Source organism: Peromyscus californicus, unplaced genomic scaffold (genome assembly GCF_007827085.1).
Source record: "Peromyscus californicus insignis strain IS unplaced genomic scaffold, ASM782708v3 Scaffold_5__1_contigs__length_169319896, whole genome shotgun sequence".
In the NCBI taxonomy this organism is placed as follows: Eukaryota; Metazoa; Chordata; class Mammalia; order Rodentia; family Cricetidae; genus Peromyscus; species Peromyscus californicus.
This window is the reverse complement of record NW_026294573.1, coordinates 51,335,755-51,358,217: the sequence shown is the minus strand read 5'-3', so window position 1 is coordinate 51,358,217 and position 22,463 is coordinate 51,335,755. Positions and strand designations below refer to the sequence as shown.

Genomic DNA, 22,463 nt, shown 5'->3' with positions numbered 1-22,463 from the left:
ACATTTGCCATACAGAACATCCCACAGCACTACTCAACAGCAGGCACATTCTGCCATGGGTCAAGACACCTTGCTTCATGGGAAAACATTGTTTGTCATGCCCACCACTGATCTGGACCACATAACCCTTCCACTCTTCACCCAAAGCATCAGTAGCTACATCTGTGGCCATGTGCTTCTCATAGAAAGTGTGAAACTTTCATTCATCATCTGCTTCAATGAGTTTTGACAGCCAAAGTGGCTTGGAGGGTGAAATTCAGCTTTATCTTGACATGGCCAATCACCTGGGAGGTACCAAGGAGAAGAGGATAGGCCTGAATTTACTACATTTGACAGTGCATGGGAGAAGGACATTGAGCTAAGCAGAAGTAGTCATGTACAAGATGCTTTGTGCATACATGTGTATGTGTATCTGTCTGTCTGTCTACAAGACCTGAATACCTCTGGAAGAGACTGTTAAGGGAGAGAGGGAGGGAGGGAGGGAGAGAGAGAGAGAGAGAGAGAGAGAGAGAGAGAGAGAGAAACAATCCTTATGGAGTTAAAATCATAGAGTCAGTGAGAAGATCAAAGCTCCTGGGCCCAAGAAGAGGGATTCAACTCCAAGAGGAAAAGAGAAACCTCTTTGGAGGTACTTGGAGAAGAATGGAGAGTCAGAGTGACAGATAAGAAGTTGAAATGAAGAATGACTCATTCAGCATTTCTTCCAACTACACGTCACACAAGCCCTTCTGAGAACAAGAATACGGCACAGGAAAATGTTCACAGGATAGAGATGATCCAGAGGAGCTGGAAAGCACAGTTGGGGTGCCTACTAAGTTGTCCCTTAATCAATGTGAGGTATAAAGACAAACCTTGAATGTTTGCAGTGAGGTCACTGGCCCAAAGAACTAGGACCCTAATCACCAAGAAAGAAAAAGGCCTGTCTCCTCTACCTTGAAATTTCCTTACTCAAAGAAAAGGGATGGCATTGTGATCTCTACGTCATTAGCACTCATGGGAAAAGATCTTGTATGTGAACACCCATCTCCCTTGTTTGAGTGGCATTGTCCTCTTTTGTAACAGTGAGAGATAAAGATGATTAAGATGTTTGCTTGCACACTGCTCTGCAGGTCAACTCGGTGCCTGGAAAAGATGTGTGACTTCTCAGAGCCCAGGCTTGACATGTGCACAGGCTGACCTAGTACCAGACAGGCAATGGCACACTCACCCTGTACTCATCCCTCAGCACTTACAGTTTTGAAGGAAACCGTTATTACTGGCATTCCTACAAAAAAATTTTTTTAAAGTCTGAAGGTGCCTAGCTCCCAAGTATTTTTTTTCCACAAAATAATTGTTGTCAAAATACAATATGTGCAACCTTCCAGCATCTTAGGAAAGGGACCGCAGAATTAGAACAAGCAGAACAGAGGCCAGTGACTGAAATCACAAAAATGACAAAGGCCAAGTGCTCCCTAGCATGACAGAGGTGATTCTGGGAGCCAGTGCTCAGGGAGGCACTGAAACTGGGTAAGGATGAGCCAAGCATGTCAGTTTCCAAAAGCTGTCAATTTATGTCTACAAGCATTGCTTATACTCACTAATCACCTCAACATCCTCCAACCAAACAAAGCTCTGTATGCAACTGACTTTGAAGTATAACTTGGAGACGGGCCATCCAACACCCCTCCCGCTGCAGTGGGCTGTGCAGGTGTTGGCTTCCAAACTTGTTTTATTCCAGGGATGGTCAAGTTTGCAGGAATGTCATGAGAAGAGATTTATAATACTTTCTGATCCCTCCCAGTTCCAAATCACTGTGTGAATAATCTTTCTCATAGCGAGCTAGTCATTCTCTGAGAAGCCTTAGCCAAAATCAACCAAGTGAGCAAGCTTAAGGAAATAAGTTTTTCCCTTTTAAAGAAATCATTTTGCTGAAGTTTTATAAAGCTCGTAAAAAAATTACATGTTGGCTTGAATTTGGGAGAAAGACTTGCTTTATCTGAACTCATTTGCCAAAAACATTTAAATGAGCACGTGCAAGATGTAAAAGTGGGGCAGATAGCATCATTTGTGCGTTCCCAAACTCCACATTGTCTGCAGCGGCAAAGGCAGGGCTTTGCTACAGGTGTTAATGCCACAAGGAGGAAGGTGGCTTTCGGTAGGGTCGCGACAGAGCTCTTGGGTTGGGTGCCATGGAACCCACTGAAGGGCTTCTGACCCCACAGTCACCGTTGGATCTGACAATGGCACTCGTTGTTACAACTAAGTGTCGGTTACGAGAAAGTTCCCATTCCAGAGCAGGGCTCAGCTCTTCCTATTCCCAACATGGCTGGTGCCTTCATTCTTTGAGGATGTGTTTATTCAGCCTAGTAAAAACATTAAAAATGGGAATAAATCTGGGCTGGCCCCAGAATGCTTTTCACCACAGCTGTAAACCATAAAACATGCAGCACGGTGGACAGCAGCGCTCCACCAAGCAGACTGAGAACGGGCCCGGAGGTGGCCCTTGCGTAGATGGCTGCCATACAGCGCTTCCCTGCAAAACCGCTAAGAACAGACAGCATCTAGAAGGTGCTAAATTATTAGTGCTGGTGTTTTTCAGGAGGGTAGGGTGGGTAATAATAAAAACCATGTGTTCAGCAGCCTTCCTGGCCATATAAAATAGAGGGGCCTGTGACTTTAAATGTTGTAAAAGGGGTTAATTGTCTATTTCTGAATGTGGCAAGTTTATTGATCTTGTTAACAGCAATGGAGCATGTGCCATGGGTTACTATGGCAGGAAATAAAAGTATCCATTCATCCTACTTTCATGGGCACTGCGATTGGGTTTGCAGCCCGAGTTAAGTGGCAGACAGATGGATGCTATACCGTTCATCCACCTGCCGCAGTCCGTACCCATCCTCAAGCTCCAGGTCCTTGTGGTTCCATGTTTACTGTCATTTCTCACAGACCGTCTGTGGGTCAGTTCCTTTCAGATCGACTGTGTTGTTTATTCATATAACAACCAAAAGCCATAGGCAAGGACCAGCGCTGTTTGACAGGTAAAGCCACTAGCCATCAGGTTAAGGAAAGCTGCTGCCATTCTAGAACTGTTATGCAGAGGTCCAAATGCAGGTCTAGTTATTTGAATAGACCACTTGTCTATTCACCCCACAGGCATTTACTGACATCCACTAAGAGCCAGATACTGGCCTGGATATTGGAGATGGGACAGTATGCTGACAAAACTCCTGCCCATATGGAGCCTGTAGTTTGGAGCATCTTAAGCTAGCTTTCAGAAATATACGTAATACTTTCACATTCATGACTAGCATCTTTAATTTCACCCTTTTCCTTTGGGGTTAGTACCGTACGCATGGGTTACCTCAGCTGTCCTAGTCAGATATCAGGCCCTATGAAGTCACAGCTGTCTGGTGCTTCTCTTTTTAATGCTCCACTTACAGCTTGAGACTTGAAGAGCCCCTAGCCTTTTCTCTGCTAGAAAAAAAATGTCATCATTCTTGGCATTAGCCAGTTCTCCATGGCTATGACATAGTACCCAAGTGTCTTAGTTAGGGTTTTTGTTGCTGTGAAGAGACACCATGACCACAACAACTCTTACAAGTGAAAACATCTCATCGGGTGGCTCACTTGCAGTTCAGAGGTTCCATCTATTATCATCATGGAGGACAGTATGGCAGCATGCAGGCAGATGTGGTGCTGGAGTGGTAGCTGAGAGTCCTACATCTTGCAGGTAGCAGGAAGTCAACTGAGACACTGGGCAATATCCTGAGCACAGGAAGCCTCAAAACCTGCCCCATAGTGACACACTTCCTCCAACAAGGCCATACCCTCTAATAGTGACACTCCCTATGAGATTATGGGGGCCAGTTACATTCAAACTACCACACGAAGATAAATAATTTAGGGAGGTCTATTTGGGCTCACAGTTTCAGAGTTTTCAGTCCGTGGTTATTTGCCCTGCTGCTTTACACAGACCAACATGGCAGAGCATGTGGTGGGGAGTGCCCGTTTGCCTCACAGCAACCAAAACAAAGAGAAAGGAATATACTGGGGGGAGAGGTCCCAAAATCTCCCTCAAGGATGGCCAGCCTCCAGGACCTAACTTCCCTCCCTGTGCCCCATCTTGTAAAGACCCCTCCACCTTTCAAGAACACCACACGTCGGGGACCAAGCTTTACACACACACACATACACACACACACACACACCCCTGGAAGACATTCCACACTACCCTACAGCACTCTTATGACTTCAAGTTTTATTTAGAATTATCCCTGCTTTCATTATGGAACACTGTGGTAGGTGATATACTTATATCGATCGTCTCATTAATGCTAAAACAGCCACACCCATAAGCCTCACTTGGCACCTTTGAAAGTGTTGCCCAGTGAGTCTTGCTCATGTTCTTACAATCGGTGTGAAGCAGAGCTGGGAATCTGACAGCAGCCAGGAACTCAGAAATCCATTTCTGTAAATTGTGTACCTGAAGCTAAGTTGTGAAGGAATCTTTGGCACCTGAAATACACAGAGACTATGGAGACTGTTCTGTAAACCAGGCTGGCCTTGAACTCATAGAGATCCACCTGACTCAGCCGCCCAAGTGCTGGGATTAAAGGCATGCACCACCATGCCTGGCTAGACTGTTCTTTTCTGTGGCATACGTGGCAGATAAGGTAAAATGTGCCAGCTAGGGTCACTTTCAGTCCACCAGCGAGAGATGCAGTCAGCCACTCTGACCTTTATGGAAAGGTCATTTTGACATGCTCCGCCCTTCATTTTGTGGTCCTTTCAAAGGCCCCCTCCCCCAGTAATTTTCAAAGGAATCCCTGCGTTCTTAGAAAGGTGACGAGTCACAGATTGGCTAGAGTCAGACAGTAGAAGATAGATCCACATCTGTTTGTGATAGTTGCTTCTTAAGAATCATGTGGCTGGAATAGTACATGAGCAGTCAGCATTTCTGAGACAGGGTGGGGCCACACCCAGGGCACGGGTCAACTGGTAGAAGACCCAGGCCAGCTGGAATCACCAGGGGTCTTGGGAACACATAGCCAGCCCTTTCTATCAGTTCTGGTGGAATAGTTTCTCCTTTAGGTAATGTGGATGTAATCGCCATTTACAGTCTTCAATCTACACCAAAATGTATTTATTATTGGCTGTCTTAAGCAGTAACACTATGAGATCGAGGCTCATCCAGCGGCTACAGGCAGATTCCAGAGCCTGGATGAAAAGATATAAAAATATAGTTAGAAGAGACTCGAAGCCCACAGTTTAATCAAATGGGAACAAAATTCAAAGACTGAATCCTAACCTATTTGGAATTTTTATCACTTCATCTGCTAACAAGCACCTGAAATTGTGAGTGTGATGACTTGGGGGGACAAAGGAGTTTTGCGTGTAACTAGGTTCTGTTCAGTTTCTGCATGTGGAAATGACTTCTGGTACATGATAGCACGGCACAGGCCAGTAGACTGGGTCTCCTGGTCGTGCCTACTTAGTTGATGGAAGTCTCCTACTGTCACTGGGCATTGCTGGAGGAGTGACATCATGCCAAGCAATCGTGCTTTTGAGACCACTTTCCTTAAAATGCATGTCAAGTTGAAATCCGTCGTCGTCTTTTTCATGTAAGCACATTTCAGTTACATCTCTGATCCAAAGAATGAGACAATAGCTGCTACTACTCAGTGTTGTAGACTGGGACACTCTAAGGAACAGTCCCGAGAGGCAGGATGGAGAAGTGCTACCCGTTCTCCTGAAGGGATCGTGGCCATGTGCTGTTTTGTGCGTGAAGAACAGCTCCTACCTTCCTCTCCCTAGTAAGAGTCCTGCTAGGATGCCAGCCACACTCTTGCACCCCTGCCTAAGAGAACAGGCTGGGTTGGAAGGTGACCCAAGCCAGGCCAATTCTAACCCTTCTACAAAACTTCTTCTAGTTGGAACCTGTCAAAAGACCTTGCCTTTCTCTCTTGAATGTGTAATTATAAGTCTGCCAATGGCCATGGCCATAAAACCAAGATCCTGGGGTGAGAGAAAGACGGAATTATCAGGTTCTTTGAATGTAAGTTCCCTGGGCCAGCTTCACACCCACTTTGCTCATGTAATGGCAAGTAAATCAGTTTAAAAAAGTTCCCTTCTTTCTTTAAACTAGATTTAGACTTCTATCATTTCCAGCCAAGAACCCTGAGTGATACAAATGATTGGAGTAGGCCCAGAGAAATATGGCCTTCAGTGATCTGACAATTAGGAAAAGCATTTGGATAAGACATAAATGACATTTTTAGAAATGCCTAGTACTCATAGGAAGTCTCCTGCCTCAGCCTTCTGAGTGTTGGGATTACAGGCAAGAGCCACTATGCCTGGCTCCATAGCAGGGTTAATATGCCTTCTAATACATTTTCAATGCCATCACTCACCAGTATAAGGATTTTATTGGTATTTTCAAATGCGCTTCTATGCGGCATTCGGAAATGATTGTCCTCAACATCGTTGACCATTTCACCTTTGAAACACTGTATGTCCTGTGTTAATGCTTAGCTATACTTGATAGTGGCAGTTAACAAAACCAAACCAGGAGCCAGAGAAATGGCTCAGCAGTTAGGCAGCTGCTGCTCCTCCAGAGGACCTGGGTTTGATTCCTAATACCCACAAACCAGCTCACAGCTATGTGTAACTCCAGATCCAGGAGACCCAGCTCCTTCTTCTGGCCTCTGTGGGACCAGGCATGCCTGTGGTTCACAGACATAATGGAAGCAAAACATTCATACACATAAAAATAAACAATTTTAAAGAAGAAGAAAGAAAGAAAGAAAACCAAACCGGTGGCTTGTGAAGTGTTGGTGTGGGCAAGCTTCCCTGAGGGACATTAACTGGAGGATGAAGTGGACTGAATGCACTCACTGGACTCATGTCTGACCTCTGAGAATGTTAGTAGCAAAGTGGGATGTGCCTCTGCATTTCTATTGACACTTCTTGTAAGAAAGGGAAATGTGTGAAAGTTTGGCCCAAATTTACAGGACAACATCTGCCACTCAGTCTTCTGCAGAGCGAAGAGAGGAAGCCTGTTGTGCTCCTACTATCCAGATCAAGCACATTCACCCCAAGTCCAGAGACCTCTTAGCTCATTAAAGGGTCACCTGTAGACAAGGGGCAGGGGGCATCTTTAGGGGAGAAATAACCATGTTCATAAATGTGTACAAAAACAGGGTCTCAAAAATAGGGCTTGATATACTTTAATTGATTCACCGAAACACTAATTACATCTAATATCCCTCGGATGCCGTGCTGCCGAAGTGAGACCACTGAAGGCTCTGTTCAGTCAATACTTAAGCACCTGTGACCACTGTCAAGCGTGGGGAGAGCAACAGTCAAAGATGAGTGAATCAATAAGTTGGACTCTGCTGTCACCGGAGTGCAAGGCGATGACCCAGAAACTCAGTGTGCTGGAATTGTTTTACAAGAGGAAATCAATTCCCACCTGGTATGGTCATTGCTACAGACCACCGCCTGGATTTTGTTTGCACTTGATCACAGAGAGGAAGAAAGGGGCGGGGGTGGGGGTCGGGGGGGGGGGGGGGGGGGGGGTGTTGTCCTGTTGAGATGCAAATGGTGGACTTCCTCCGTGAAGATCTATAAGAAGTCTTAACTGCAGGCCTGCAGAGGCGCTCTTTGGCTGCTGGTATCGTTCGTGTGCCCTGATCTCTCCTGGTGGAGATTTCTGTTTGATTCCACAGTAGAGTCCTCAGTCCAGTTGTGGCAATAATAGACATTACGCCGAATTCAGGTGAGCAACCCTAATAGTTTGGCATGTTTAGTATCATCCTTGGAAAAGTTAAATACCTTTTCTGAAGATGACTAGAGGCAACTAAGACTGGAAGTCCAGTTGACCTGGGTCTGAAGCCCGGGGCAGCTGTGATATGCCACCTCCCCCAAATCCACCTCTCCCACCTCCCCCCATCCACCCCTCCCACCTCCCACCTCCTTCCCATCCACCCTTCCCACCTCCCACCAATCCACACCTCCCACTCATCCACCCCTCCCACCTCCCCCCATCCACCCTTCCCACCTCCCACCTCCTTCCCATCTACCCCTCCTACCTCCTATCCATCCACCCCTTCCACCTCCCCCCATCCACCCCTCCCACCTCCCCCCATTCACCCCTCCCACCTCCCCCCATCCACCCCTCCCACTTCAACCTCCCACCCATCCACCCTTCTCACCTTCCACCTCCTACCCATCCACCCCTCACACCTCCCCCCATCCACCCCTCCCACTTCAACCTCCCACCCATCCACCCTTCTCACCTTCCACCTCCTACCCATCCACCCCTCCCACCTCCCATCCATCCACCCCTCCCACCCCCACCCCTGTGCTGGTGCTGTTTCTACACCCACATGCTGATTGAGAGAAGATTGTCACAGGCAGAGCTGGAGTTGTTCTTCCACACCCCATCCAATCGTGCTGCAGCACACCCAGGTCAGTAAGGAAGATCCTTCTGAAATATAAATCCTGGCGTGACAAGCCCCAGGACAGCAGTGTGCTTCTCTGACCGAACAATGGGCAGGGCAAAATGGAAGATGACCCTACTCTGTTCCCAACATAAAACTCATCATCAGGCTGTGACCTTGCTTCTCAGAACTGAGATTCCCAAAGCCTGGGCTCATTGACCTCTGAATCAAGTTATGAGCAGTATCTACTTGGATGCCCGGGATCTTTGACCCTACAGCTCTTTCAAGAGTCATTGAACTTATTGATTATAATCACTATAGCAACGTTTCTTTTCTCCTTTTACAATTACTTATTACAAGTTAGGATGGGATTTCATGGAGGTTGGGGTGGTGGCCATGCTCTTGAGTCTGAGATTTCCTCCTACCTCCCTTCCTCCTCTCCTTTTACATAACCTAACTAAGACACCAGGAAAGACTTGTCCTTGAGACTAAGCAATTTGTAGCTGATGTGTCTCCAAAGAGAAGAGTTGCTGCTGACTTCAAATGTCTCATCAGCATGGCTCTGTGTTGTATTATGGCAAAGACACTGGGCTGATTCTTAGGAAGCCTGATTTTGGCCCTGACCTTGCTTTCCAGTATGTTTGGGGGTCACTTTACCTATATTGACATCTGCAAAAGAGGAAGGCTGGAGAAGGCCCTGTGCGACACACTGTTCTGCAAACCCTGGCATGATCTCAGCATCTGTCCGAAGGGGGGTGGCATGGTAGAGGAGGACGAGTATTGGTGAAATTATGAAGGCCACTCCACGTAGTTAAAAGGAGATGTATTTAATGGCGTAACTTACAAGTTAAGGGATAGGTAGGTCGCGGGGTCTGGGGAAGGTGTATCGCAGTCCAGCGGTGTTCTCTGGAGCTCTGCTTGGCCCACCTCCACCGTCTAGGGTCCTGGAACTGAGGGAGCGCTGGCCAATCCAGATCTCCAGTTTCCAGGCGCCTCCCTTGGCCCCGCCTTGTAGGCGTGACAGTTGCCGAAGTCTCAATGGGGGTTGGAACATCCAGATCAAAGCTGGAATGGCTACCCACTACAGACAAGCTTGTATAAACTATGTGAGCTTAATCTCCCATCCCTACTGTAACCAGAATAAATGGTCTGGCATGTTTTTAAAGACAGGCTTTCTCTGTGTAAAGGCCCTGGCTATCCTGGAACTCCCTGTGTCAACCAGGCTGGCCTCAAACTCACAGAGATCCCCCTGCCTCTGCCATCTGAGTACTGGGATCAAAGGTGTGCACCACCACAGTCTGGTGATGTATCCCATTTTTTAAGCCTCTACCAGAAAACCTACTCATAAAAAGGTTAAAAATCACTAAGTGCCTCAAACGTGCTTTCCAGCATATCTGATTTCAGTATTACCTGTTTATGGTCTTCACTGATAGAAGGAATGGGGACTTTATTTTGTCATGTTGCTCTAAGCATGAGTTTCTTGTCAAGAAATCAATCCTTACCCCCTCCTCCTACCTGGTTCAATACCATATAAAGCACACAGAGCAGGCCTGTTTCCCCTGTGAATACATTCTGTTGAGCCTCTTCCATCACTGCTGGAGCTCAGGAAAGATGCTCATATTTTCACAGCTTCTGCCTTGAGCAAGCTGTCTTGATAAGAGCAACTGCTCAGTGCAGCTCTGAATTCAAAAAGGCCTTGCAACAGCTGGGCAGCCAGAAACCATTATCCATGCAAAGCACAGGTTGTCCATCCACTTAGAGACATCTGTATGATCCTGGGTCATTCCCTATGCTGCCCTGAGAATCCTTGTGAGAGTGAGTGTATACTTGGTTATCTTCTGGACAAGTTGGATGAATCTGTGTGTCAACTGGGGCTCTTTGTTGTTTTTGTTTGTTTGTTTGTTTGTTTGTTTGTTCTGCCCCAAGACAGACGACTTAATGGGCTGCTGAGAATGTCCAGGCTGCTACTGGCTTTGGGGGCAGTTCAGCTTCTTTAGGTTAGGGCCTTGTGGTTTAGAGCAAAAGACATCCGGGAGACAGGATCTCAACTGGCATTATGTTTAAGATGCTTTGTAATTTCTCAAGCATCAAACCTATTTCTCCCAAAACAAATTATGTTTCTATTTATAAAACAGATCAAAGGAGAGAAGAGATAGGGAGAATTCTGCCAAATTCCACTTCCTTGCACTTCCTGGAGCTTTGGATTTCTGCCCTACTGGCTACACTATGAAATTCAGTTTCTGAGGCTCAAACAGGTGGGCTCTAGTCACCTTTCTGAAGTTACCTGCCCCCACCTTTTTTTTTTTTTTAGCATATGCATCTGTTTTTATGAGAGGCCTTAGCAACTTTCAGTCTTCTTTGCTCACACAGAAACAAATGACTAAAATCCTATTGTGTGCACTGAAGGTGTATTGTGTGGCCCTGTTGACTTTCTCCCTTCTGGACAGAAAATGTGAACTATGCATATTAACACCAACTTAGCTATTGAACCAAGTTCAATGAAACAGCATAAAATGCTTTGCATTTTACAAAAAAAAACTTTTTTGAAGCAAAATCTCTGTTATTATAATCTCTAGTACCCAACAAGAGTAAAATATAGAAATATGATGTTAAACATTCATAGTGTATGTGATAAAAAAACTTCTGAATTCTGACTACAGGAAGCCATTGAGAATGAATCCTACAACTGCCATGTTGAGAGAAACCAAGTACAAGGAGCACAAATTACATAACTATGTAATTAAGATGTTAAAAACAAATCTTCAAAACTGACAAACTAACATAAAACCGCAGGACTCAGAATAATGGTTCCTTTTGAAGGAGACCAGCAGAAGAACAGCAGAAGGTTCTTTAGGGCAATGACGTTCTTTATTTACGTCCCACAGGCACAATCATTTTGTAAAAGTTCATGGCGCTCTCTCATTGGCATAGATACCATTTATGCATCTATATTTTTCTTAAACTGTAAAAGCTTATGCCCAAATGTCTAACTCACTAGATAGTAGGCAAAAAAAACTTACTTCTGGGTCATATAATGTATATCAAATAAGAAATTAAAGCCGGCAGTGGTGGCACATGCCTTTAATTCCAGTGCTTCGGAGGCAGAAGCAGGTGGATCTCTGAGTTCAGGCTAGCCTGGTCTACAGAGTGAGTTCCAGGACAGCCAGGGATACACAAAGAAACCCTATCTCAAAAAACCAAAAAACAAAACAAGACAAAATCAAATTCAACATACTTAAGACAAATCTAAGGCAATATCTAGCTCAGTACAAAATATTTTTCTGAGACCAGAACCAAGTACAATGATAGGCTATAAATCATGCCACTTATAATTGGATGAGCCATGATTAGGTTTTATATATTTTAGCTGTGTTAACAAAGATATTTTAAATAAGCTTCTTATGCCAGCTGTCAGTTACCTCTGAAGTGTGCTTTTGTCCAAGGAACAAAGGGTTTGTAAAATAAACAAAGTGAACAATGCAGTCAGTGTTTGCATAGAAGCCATCTGATGATAGCACTCTAAAAGATAAAATCCCTCTGAGACGGTCCAGGAGATGGCCATCTGGTTTGTTTTCTGAGAATTCTGGCAAAATGACTCATGGCTAGGGATCTTCCCAGGCTGAATTTGAAAAAGTCTTTAAAGAGGACCATGAGTTTGCCAGTGATGTTACCACTGACGACAATAATACCATCTTTTGAACAGAATGCTAGTTGCCTAATTGGCTAAATTAGTTTCCTAACTGCTAAAGTACCACAAATTGAGTATCTGAAACAGATTTACTACCTCAAGATGAAAAGTTAGAAGTCAGGATGAGCCTCACTGGGCTAGATTTTCTCTGCTTTTCCCACTGCATTCCTTGACTGGTGACTCTCTTCCGCCTTCAGCCAAGGTATTGACTTTTTGCCTCTCTCTCCACTATTTAAAGGGTACTTGTGATTATGTTAGATCCACCCATGTAATCCCTGATCACTGATTGCCAGTCCTGATTCTACTGGTGACCATAAATTCCCCTTGCCGTCTAAATCTATCCAGAGACTCCAGGGATTAGAACTGTGCACATCTTTAGGGGTAGATTTCCTCTGTTTACTACAGATAGAGTTGCATTTAAGTATTTCTAAAGTGTGTTTACCTAAATTTTCCTTGTTAAGCCTCAAGACAATGCTGAAGTTGTTACTTAGCATGAAGTTGTTTTTTTCTAGGTGCGGGGATAACCATTTAGCAAGGGTTGAGGATTAAGTGTAAGAAGAAGCAATTACCTCTATTTCCATAGCTGGTGAAGGAACAGCCAGAATAGTGGTCAGATTCTCAGTCCCCTGCCTGTGTTCCCATTCAGTGGAAAACTTTACTCTAAACCCAGACCCTCTTGTGGCTGAGCTATATGGGCAATGTGAGAATTCAAGTGGTTTTTATTTCAAAGGTTAAAGCATTCAAGATAGGAAAATTGGCAGGTGGTGGACGCTAATTGCTACTCTGTGAAGCAGTGTTTGCAAAGGCCTCCGTTTGCCGTTGGTTGTCACAAGTGTTCTGCCTCTCTCCCCCATGCTCACCCCTCGGCCTGGCTCCTGGTCTCATCACAAAGAAGTATCTCTCCCACTCTAGGGTGCTCCAGGCCTTTAAGATTTATTCCAGAGCAGGCTTGGGTAGGGTGTGGGACTCCAGAGCAGTGATGAAATAAAATTAAACCTTGAGTCACGGCTGTGTGGGCGTGCTGTGGGAGAGCAGTCCTCAAGGCTGGGGCCTAGGCAGAAGGCCCTTACCGCCAGCATCCAATGCCTTTGCCAGGAGTCAGCCTCTCTGCCTTCTCATTCCCTAATCCCCTTGAAACTGGGGAGAAGATTTTGGCTTTCATTTACTGCAGCTCAAGAAGCCCAAGACCTCTGCTCTGTCAGGACTAAGAAGAAAGACTTCCCCAAAGTCAGAGTCTGGTCACTGGCTGAGACACTTTTAGCAGGGCTCATTTCTACTACCATCACACACACACACACACAGACACACACACACACACACACACACACACACACACACACACACACACACACACGTGCATGCATGCACACACACACACACGCATACACGCATGCACGCGCACACACCACCCCTGTTATGATTCTCAAATCTAGGGAGCTCTAGTATAACGGGGAATTCCAGGCTATTTTTTAAAAGTGAGAGCAGGAAGTAAAGACATTTTGCTAGGTGCAGACCTGGTTCTATTTATTATGCCCCGATGAGTTGTCTAGGTTTTCACACAGTGACCATATACCTCCATGTTCATGAGAATAGCAGATCTGGAGTTTGAGTTTCTTCTAGGCCAGTGGTTCTCAACTTTCCTGATACTGTAACTCTTCCATACAGTTTCTCATGCTGTGCTGACCCCCAACCATAAAATTACTTTTGTTGCTATTTCATAACTGTAATTTTGCTACTGTTATGAATCATGATTCATTTAATTGGAGACAGGTTTGACAAAGGGGTTGCAGCCCGCAGGTTGAGAACCACTGTTCTAGATCATTCCATTAGCAGAGAGTCTCTCTGTTCGTAAACCTACTGCATACCTTATTTTCTTGGGTCGCAGCTGTATGTGGAGCAGGTGGTTGCTGATGCAGAACTGAGGCCACCCTTATTTTACTTTAAGACTCTATGAGCCCAAAATAGTCTCCTCTCAGTAATCATTTCCCCAATAAAATGTAAGAAAGAATGATGCTGTGGCAGCATAGGCTGCTGAGGAAACATTTGAGGAAATGATACGGAGGCCTGGTTTACCGTCCATAAAGCACCCTCGTGTGTGTTAGGCGCTTCATGTAGAAGTCATCACTATGAACCCCAGTGTCCGAGGCTGGGTAAAGCAAAGCAAGGCTGCATTCCCACTGAGCCACCACACTTGCGCAACAACACAGTAGACTGACTGAGGGAGCAAATGGCAATCTTGCCCGTGGAAGTGAACACCCTCTTGCCTGCTCCTGGGCTAGACTCTTTCCACGGTACATGAAGTCAGTCACACATAGTCCCTACAAGGCCAGCACAGGATGGGCACTGAGGCTTACCAAGCCCACAGCCTGGGTTAGACTCGTGTTTGAGGTTCATAGCCTGACTTTGTTGGAAAGCACAGCGCGTGGCCCGGGGATGTCATCTGTGAGAAGTGAGAGCTACTAAGTGTACAGTGAGTGCCAGCTGCTGTCACCATGGTCGCGTCGGCCTGAAGAAATGAGGAACACCATAGGCGCATCTGGACCCATCTAAGGCCGCAGAAGGGACACTCTGCTCCAGCTACCTTCTAACTGAAAACATGACAGCAAATGCAAACTGTTTATATGTTCTAATTGGCTGTAAGCAGTGGAATAGTGATTAACATAAGTTAGTTGTCTCAGTGTTTTGAAGTTTGCATGTTGAGCAATATTTCTCCTGTAATAAATCTAGTTAATGCTTATTTACAAAATAACTAAATTTCAAGTAATACATGCTGATGTTGCTAAAGTAAGTTTGTGGGTTTGTTACTGAAAATAAAGACCAAATAATTGAATTTTGTTGTGTAGCTAATTGGCTGTTGGAAAGCATGAAGAGGGCTGGAATTAAACTCAATGGAGAAGCACTTTGCTAGCATATCAGGGCCTTGGATTCAATCCCTAACACAAGAAGAGTAAAATAAACAAATACTATTAAATGTTGAAATTTTATCACAGTAGACAGAAATTGTTACTAATACATAATAGGCTTAAAATGTATTTAATTCTGTTGACTCTGGATTTGTTCACTTAATGAAAAAGAGAAGTGTCAATATCTCCAAATATTATTAATTGATGGCTTGATTTATAGATAGTTGGTATCCAGTTATTTCAGATTGGCATCATTTAATTTTGATAAACATGAGCACTCTATCTCTTTCTGGTGTTTAATAAACTTGTAAGATTATTATAGAAAAATAGCAAAATTCCCGCTGATGAATGTTCTCCCACGAGCCTGCCTGTACTGACAGTTCATTGGCCACAAGGATTCATCTGATTCTACAGAATGCAGAGGCATGACTTGTTCCCAACCCAGACTCTGTCTGGTCTGAAACTCGACCTCAGCAGGCCTCCCTGAGGCCTGGGCCACAGCATAGATCTCCCGTCAGATTGTACATCTCAGGAGGCAGGCTTCTGGGGGCAGTCCACGGTTAGGCCAAGTTATTTGGGAAAAGCAGTCACTGTGTTTATTTTTACAAGCCAGATGACGGTGCATACTGCATTCTTTTCTTGAAATAAAAGGAGTTTAGTGGGAGAAAGGGAAGGTTCAGGGTCACAGAAGAAGCCATAAGGGTATTTTGTAGATAGAAAGTTCCATTTTTACCTTGTATGCTGGTTTGGGAGAACAAAATAGTTCAGCTTCTCTGTGTACAGAATGAAGTGGGAGCTTCCCTCCAGAGCACAGGAAAGCCCTTGAGCCAGGACTCGGGACCCTGCCCCTGCTGATGTGAACAGAGTGATAGTGATGGTCTGAGGACTGAGTAGCTGCCTACCATGACTCTATTCCATTCCTATCAAGCCCATAGTTAAGCTTCCTTGACAAATACTGGATAATAGCTAGATATGAGAATGTGGGGTTGATTACAAGGACTATCTAATACTCTAAGTGATCCAGTGGAGAGGAAAGGAGCAAGTTTCTTATCAAGATAGGCCATGAAACTGTTTGTCACTCAGCCTGCACATTTACTGAGCACCTGCTTTGAGCCAGCCACCTTTCTAGGGACTGAGGAGGCAAGAGTGCAAGAAACAGGCCAAGGTCTTAGTCCGTTGCTTAGAAGGAGAAGCGCCCATAGTTCTGAAGAGAAACCATGACTGAGAAGAGACAGAAGAATGAGAGGGAATAGAATGGCATGCTGAATTGCAGCTGCTATGCAGACGTTGATAGAGAAGACACCACTGGGCAAAGCTTGAGTGAGGTAGGAGAGTGAACAGTGGGGCTATCCAAGAGAGAAAGCATATTCCAGACAAGGGGGCAGCCAGCAGGAAAGAAGCCTGTTAGCAGAAGCATGCTTGGTACCGACCATGAGCCTGCTACTGTCCTAGGAACTGAGGCTAAAGGACTGAGAAAAACAAGTCAAGGAATCTTGGGAATAGACTAGGAAGAGCTTTGAGGTCAATTGCCACCTCCTATCAATTTGTGGGAAGCCCTGCACTTAGGTGTTGACTACATAGTTTCCAATCAGTGATAAAGAGCTGGAACCTACATGTAACCATTGCTCTTCCTCTGGCAGCAAGGGAGACCCAGGATAGGACTGGGTTAGGTTTGTAGAGCACGGGAGACAGACTTGAAGAGCTAATGCTTCTCCTGGTAGGTAGCAGAGCCCGACCTCCGTGTTTCTCCTGTTTGTTTTAATAGCTCTACTTAGCGGTATGGAAGGTCTGGAATTGGATCTGTTTGTTCCATTTTTACATTTCAGGCGGTTAAGTGAAACCAAATCTATATTCCTGTCAATGTGAGGCAAAGAAGGAAAATAAACTCCAACACTTGGTGTAGACAAACTTCCACTTGGAAGAGTGGAGCGAGAATCAGGCTCCTTCACACTGACTCCCCTTCTTTCTACAGAGATGCCCTTCGGTGTCTCTCAGGCTTTCTTTGGCTCGATGTGTCCAGTGAGGGAGGTGAGGAAGCCCAGAGCACCATTGATGGATCTCATAACTCTGCTTTTAGCTACCTGTCTTTATTATGCATCCAGTGTATGCCAGCATTGTGCTGCTTGTGGAAGATCTGTGATGGGGGCATCCCTAGAGGTTTGTCATGGACAGGTTAGAAAAGGCTTCCTAAGCAATGTAGTGTGGATCTCAAACCCAAGAAACTAGGTTTCATTTACTTACTAACAAAATAGTTTGCTCATTATTCTGCTAAATTTATCTCAGAACCATGAACCCAGCATGACTGTTTACTGTAGGGAACTGCCCTGTGCATTGTGGGATCTCTTGACATGGCTGTTCTACACACTAGGTGCTGTTAAACTCTGTCCTCAGTTTCAACAAGCAAAAATATCTCCAAACCTTCCCGGTGTCCCATGAGGTAGAGAATCACCCCTGCTGAGAATCATTTGTCCAGAAAAGGAAGTCCCAGTCACACCTGGTTCTCCTTACAAGCACCAAGTCTCCAAGAATGAAGCTCTCCTCGTGAGCAGCTGGACTCATTTTCTGCTGAAGCTTGAACGATATAAAAACAGACTTACAGAACAGCAGGAGGATGTCACCTTAGCACTGGAGAAGAGTTTCCCACATTCAGAGTCAGCGAGAACCCAAGACACCTCAGTGCAACTGTTCTGAACATTCCCCACTGTAGACACATGGGTGCTATTAAACCTCATTGACCTGCTTATCAAAAGAAAATGCACATCTCTCTCAGAAACCCATGTGGAAAATGTCACTGTTTGTGTTCTACAGACAAGGAAGCTGAACTTACCAGGCAACATGACTATCAAACCACACACCACTCCTCAATGCCAGAGCTGACCTGGGGAGCTGGGACCTAACAGGCCTCACAGAACTGCAGTGTGTACACCATGGCACTTTAGAAAAATGTGTCGATCTGGGTGTAGTAACCTATGTATGTAATGTCAGCACTTATCACTTGAGCCCTACGGGTCAGTGTAACTGAGCAGAGCTGTTTGGATAACACTTCCTTTGAAAAGCCTCTTCCTTCAAGGTCACAAAACCTCCTCTATATGATCTGGCTTTCTGGCTTTGTCTGTGACACATGGGACAGCCTATGCCATGAGACCAAATACTGTTCATATGGGCAATAGGAGCTCAAAAGCATTCGTGGAATGGATGAATAAGTGCGTGAGCAAGTGCATGGGAATCGGAGGATAAACATCCAAAGAAGCGAAGGCATGCCTTATCCCTGAGGAAAAGTCAAGCTAGGCTTGTTCATCTTCTCCGTGTTGTCTTTCTAACTGACTTTATGTATAAAAACACTGTAACGTGGGAAGAGATTCCATTAGAGACAAGCACTTCCTTATCCATGTGATGAGGAACTGGAAAGCTGAAGACAGCCAGCACCTTTCTGAAGGTCACACAGCCTGTTAAGATTAGAAGTGGGCTTAGAATCCAGGTCTAAATGTGAACCCTGTGGGCAGGCAGCTACGAACTATCTGAGCTGAGATTAGAGCCCCGCTTCCTCTAGTCCCCATTCTCATCCTTACTGCTTTCTGTCTCAGAAAGGGAGAACGAGAGAGGGTTGCTTTTGTTTTCAGATTAAGGTATCTTAATGGGAAAGAGTAGTCTGCTGTCCCGAGAGGAAGGCTTTGGTGGCTCTCATGTTATGGAGAGAAACCACCAAGCAGGGAGTTTGCGAATTCTCACAAGTTCTTTGGCAGGCCCGGGGTCTTGGAAGCAGAGCATAGGGGAGAGGGAAGTGTTGGCACAGCCGTTAGGAGATAGGAATTAAGGAATGTGTAAGGAATCCGGAAAGACCTCAACTTAAAACCAGTTTAACAAAAACACTTTCACACCATATTTTTGTGAACTTAGATCATTTATTTTACTAAACCTTTCTTCCAAAGTGGCTAGTAAAATACTTAGAGAAAAGCTTGAGGGAACGATTCTGCCATTCAGAAACTTGGTCCTAATCCTGTGTCTTTCTGTGAGCCATCCTCTGGTGTTAGCTCCTGGTGTTCTCTGGAGGTCTCCCCAGCAGTCCTCTTGGGTGTTTATTAAAGCACCTCCTACAAGAGAATGGTTGGGTTTTGTTTTGTTTTGTTTTGTTTTGAACCAGGCTTGTGTACTTTACAAGTGGAAAAGTACATTCGGTTATGATCTTGTTAGTCCTGGCATCTGGCAGGACTTGAGGAAGCTTCCATTTCTGCAGGGATAATAGCTATTATATGCCAAGATGCATCCAAGCTGGACAGCACGGTCTGTAGCCCAGCCGCTCTTCTGAAGATAGCGTTTCCCAACCCGGAGTATACCGTGAGCAAAATAACTCATGGCCCACTCAGCTTCCCTCAGTTCCTGTTCCTGCATCTGAACTGACTCGAAGGCAAATCTGATCTTCCTACAACTCCCAAGAACACTTTGGGGTATGGGTGCTCAAACAGCTCACCAGGGCTTCTGGTCCATCACAAAGCCTGCATACAGTTCGTGGGCCAGAATGCTTGGCACATAGTCCTTTACCCACAAAGATGCTGTGGTGAGGCCTGGAGTGGGCTTTGAGAAGGCAGTCCAGGGCAAGTCAGTCCACATTTCCTCATTTTTATCTGTGGAACCTGGAACAAACAAGGTACCACACCGAAGGGAACATGGAATTGAATTCTTTGAATCCATTAAGAGAAACCCCATGGAATAAAAACATATGATTAAAAGTAACACAATCACCCTGCGTTTTTCTCTCTTGTTGCCATGTGTTAGATCTGGGATCACTTTGGACAACTACAAACCAGTCACATGTGTTGGGTTTTAAAACTTGTTTACAGGGTTTATCCAAAGCTCATCAATGAAACGTCTCTATAGTTCCCAAACCAGGTCAGATTCACAACAGAACTGAAGAGTGTTGACTCTTAGGATGTGCCATTTTTGTCCCCACCCCCAGAGCTTGGGCTCCACTACCCCACAGAGAATGTCCTGTGTGAATGGAGCCTGGGAGCCCAGCGATGGGACAGAGGTTCTGGACTACTCTGTGGCTCCTCCGCTCAAGAGACCATAAGTTGTTTTAAAAAAATAAATTAAAAAAAAAAGTCCTTTCCAAGTGGACTGGCCTACATGGGGTAGCTAGCTCTGAGGGCCTTTTCTAAGGGTCATCATGCATGCTATGTGGTGAGTTTATCAAATCCCCAAAATAAGCTGTGAGGCAGGACAGGTGGCAGCCCCAACTACACCCAGAAAGAAAGGGTCAGTTACGCAAGCCGTAGGGCTAGTGAGTAGCATTGCTGGGATCCTTGCCTCAGCTTTCTATCATGGTTACCAGAGACCAGGAAGCTTATGGTGCACGAGAGAAAGCTGTGTTGCGGCACTAAAAGTCCCCTGGTGGCTAGGCGCGGTGGTTTCTACTCGCTTGTGGGTGGACTCCATAAATGGCCGCCCCGGCTACCTCCCCTGCACAGCACCTCCTCTCCCTTAGGCTTTCTCTGTGTGCATTTCTGACTTCCTATTGTACCTCTGACTTCATTTCGCTTGTGTATTTGGGCAAGTTCATCCACTCCATCGTGTCCAGCCACCCCAGATTCTTCCTGAACTTCAGGCCTGCCTTTTAGCTCCACACTGGGAATTGTACCATGGCCAGCCGGCCGGCCTCACCCATCCTGCCTGACCAGGTTGTCTAGTAACATGTACAGTAGCCAGCACGTAATAGGCCTGTAATGGACGGCTAAGACATTAAAAACGGCAAAACTCAGTGAAGCATCTGCCACATTGTGTGGGTCTCACCTTCCAGATCATCTTTTACTAAGCTGTCGTCTTCCATCTCCCCGAAATTCCCACACGTGCTTTTCCTTCAGGTCACATGGAGTCTTGCATCTGTCTTTGTTCTGGTACTCCTGATTTTCTTTTACTTTTAAAATGGTACTCATGTCAGTGTCTTCTCAATAATGTACACACTTTAGAAGTGGGATCATGTTTTCTCAACAAATAGCCTAACACTATGATTTTCACACATAGGCAGAAAGAGGGAAAGGGAGGGAGGGAGAGAGAGAGAGAGAGAGAGAGAGAGAGAGAGAGAGAGAGAGAGAGATGCAGCCTCCCATGTTCCATTTTACTGTGAGCAGTCACTTCTTGTAAGTGAGAGAGTCATTCCTAAGATTCTAATCATGCAACCTGGTCAACATGGGTGAGAACCGGCCTTAAAGGGCACTTGCATTTGATCAGTTACAAACCGTTCTGATTTGGTACACGACATGTCACAATCACTCACCAAATGTCCATGTTACTTCAGGGGCCCTGCTTGCAGCTCCTGGGCCTAGCTCACCTGTGCTGGAAGAGACCAAGACACCACACTTTCAGGGATGCTCCAGGCTGCCACTTCCAAAAGAAAAAAAAAACAACTCAGAGCTTGTAAGATCCAAGGATCATTCCCTTGGGACCTGATAGAACTGGTACACACAAAGGAAATTAGTAAAGTGTATTTCTGGGTGAGTCTGTGTGGATGCCTCAACATCCAACAGTCAGCCTCCTCCCATCTGTAAAATAAAGAGAACACTCTTCCTCATGGGACATGTAGGTTCAAAGGGCAAGTTTAGCAGCGCATGGCATGGCTCCTGGTGTAGGTAGGCCAACCCATTTTCTTCTTGTGTCCCTAAATTATGCCTCTGCTTTTACTTGTCCCCAAGTGTGCCACCATGACAGTGAGCTGGGGCCCGGGATGAGACGCAGCTACCTGGAGGAAAGAGAAAAGACTAAACCATAGCCGAAGGTGTGAAACACAAGCTGCTTGCCTTTTTGCACACTGCCATGTGGGCGGCTCCAGGCCGTTCCCAGTGCGCACTATGACTGACTGACGGTTGGGTCACCGAGATTAGGCCATCAGCATCCTGCAGTCGAATGCCAGTTGTTAGGCAGCCGACACCCATTTGATGCTATCTGTGTGAAATGTTGAGACACAGATGCTTAAAGGCTTAGCTGGAGGGAGGGAGCCTTTGCCAAAGGAGTGGCTAATGGAAAGGCATTCACTCTGAAGGATGCAAAGGTGTTGTGGCAGGTATGCAGAGACAGCTGCTTCCTTAGATAGTCAGTCCTGACCCAGTGCCTTGTAGCACCCCCAAACAAAGGATGCAGGAGACCCACTTCAGTGGTCTTTACTGCTCTATTATAGGGCCCGGGGTGTTGACAGAAATTGTTTAGGATGGCATTAGCAAAACTGTCATATTGTCTTTTCTGATTGACACAATTAAAATGGTCATCAGCTGCCTTCCAGTACCACTGAGAAAATGGTGAATGATGGCATTGTAGAGCCATCCAGGTGAACTGTTGGCAGGGACCATGAAACATCTTCCCCTTCCTCTCTTCACAAAAAAAACAAAGTTGAGGCTCAGGACATTATGGGATATGTGACAAGTTTCCCATCAGCTGCAGTATTTGGTTAACTAGAATTACTTG

The 22,463-nt window shown here is 45.5% G+C and overlaps 1 protein-coding gene and 1 long non-coding RNA gene across 2 annotated transcripts in view; one reads left to right on the top strand and one right to left on the bottom strand.

Annotated features, from left to right (window-relative positions):
* Ror1 (receptor tyrosine kinase like orphan receptor 1) overlaps positions 1 to 22,463 on the top strand; it is a 367,738-nt gene that overhangs the window by 285,534 nt on the left and 59,741 nt on the right. The window lies entirely within an intron of this gene.
* LOC128097508 (uncharacterized) overlaps positions 18,866 to 22,463 on the bottom strand; it is a 35,126-nt gene continuing 31,528 nt past the window's right edge. Inside the window, exons 3-4 of the long non-coding RNA XR_008213881.1 lie at positions 19,480 to 21,389; positions 18,866 to 19,102 (exon numbers count right to left, since the gene is read on the bottom strand). This is a non-coding gene — a long non-coding RNA (uncharacterized LOC128097508). The remainder of the gene's footprint in view (positions 19,103 to 19,479; positions 21,390 to 22,463) is intronic.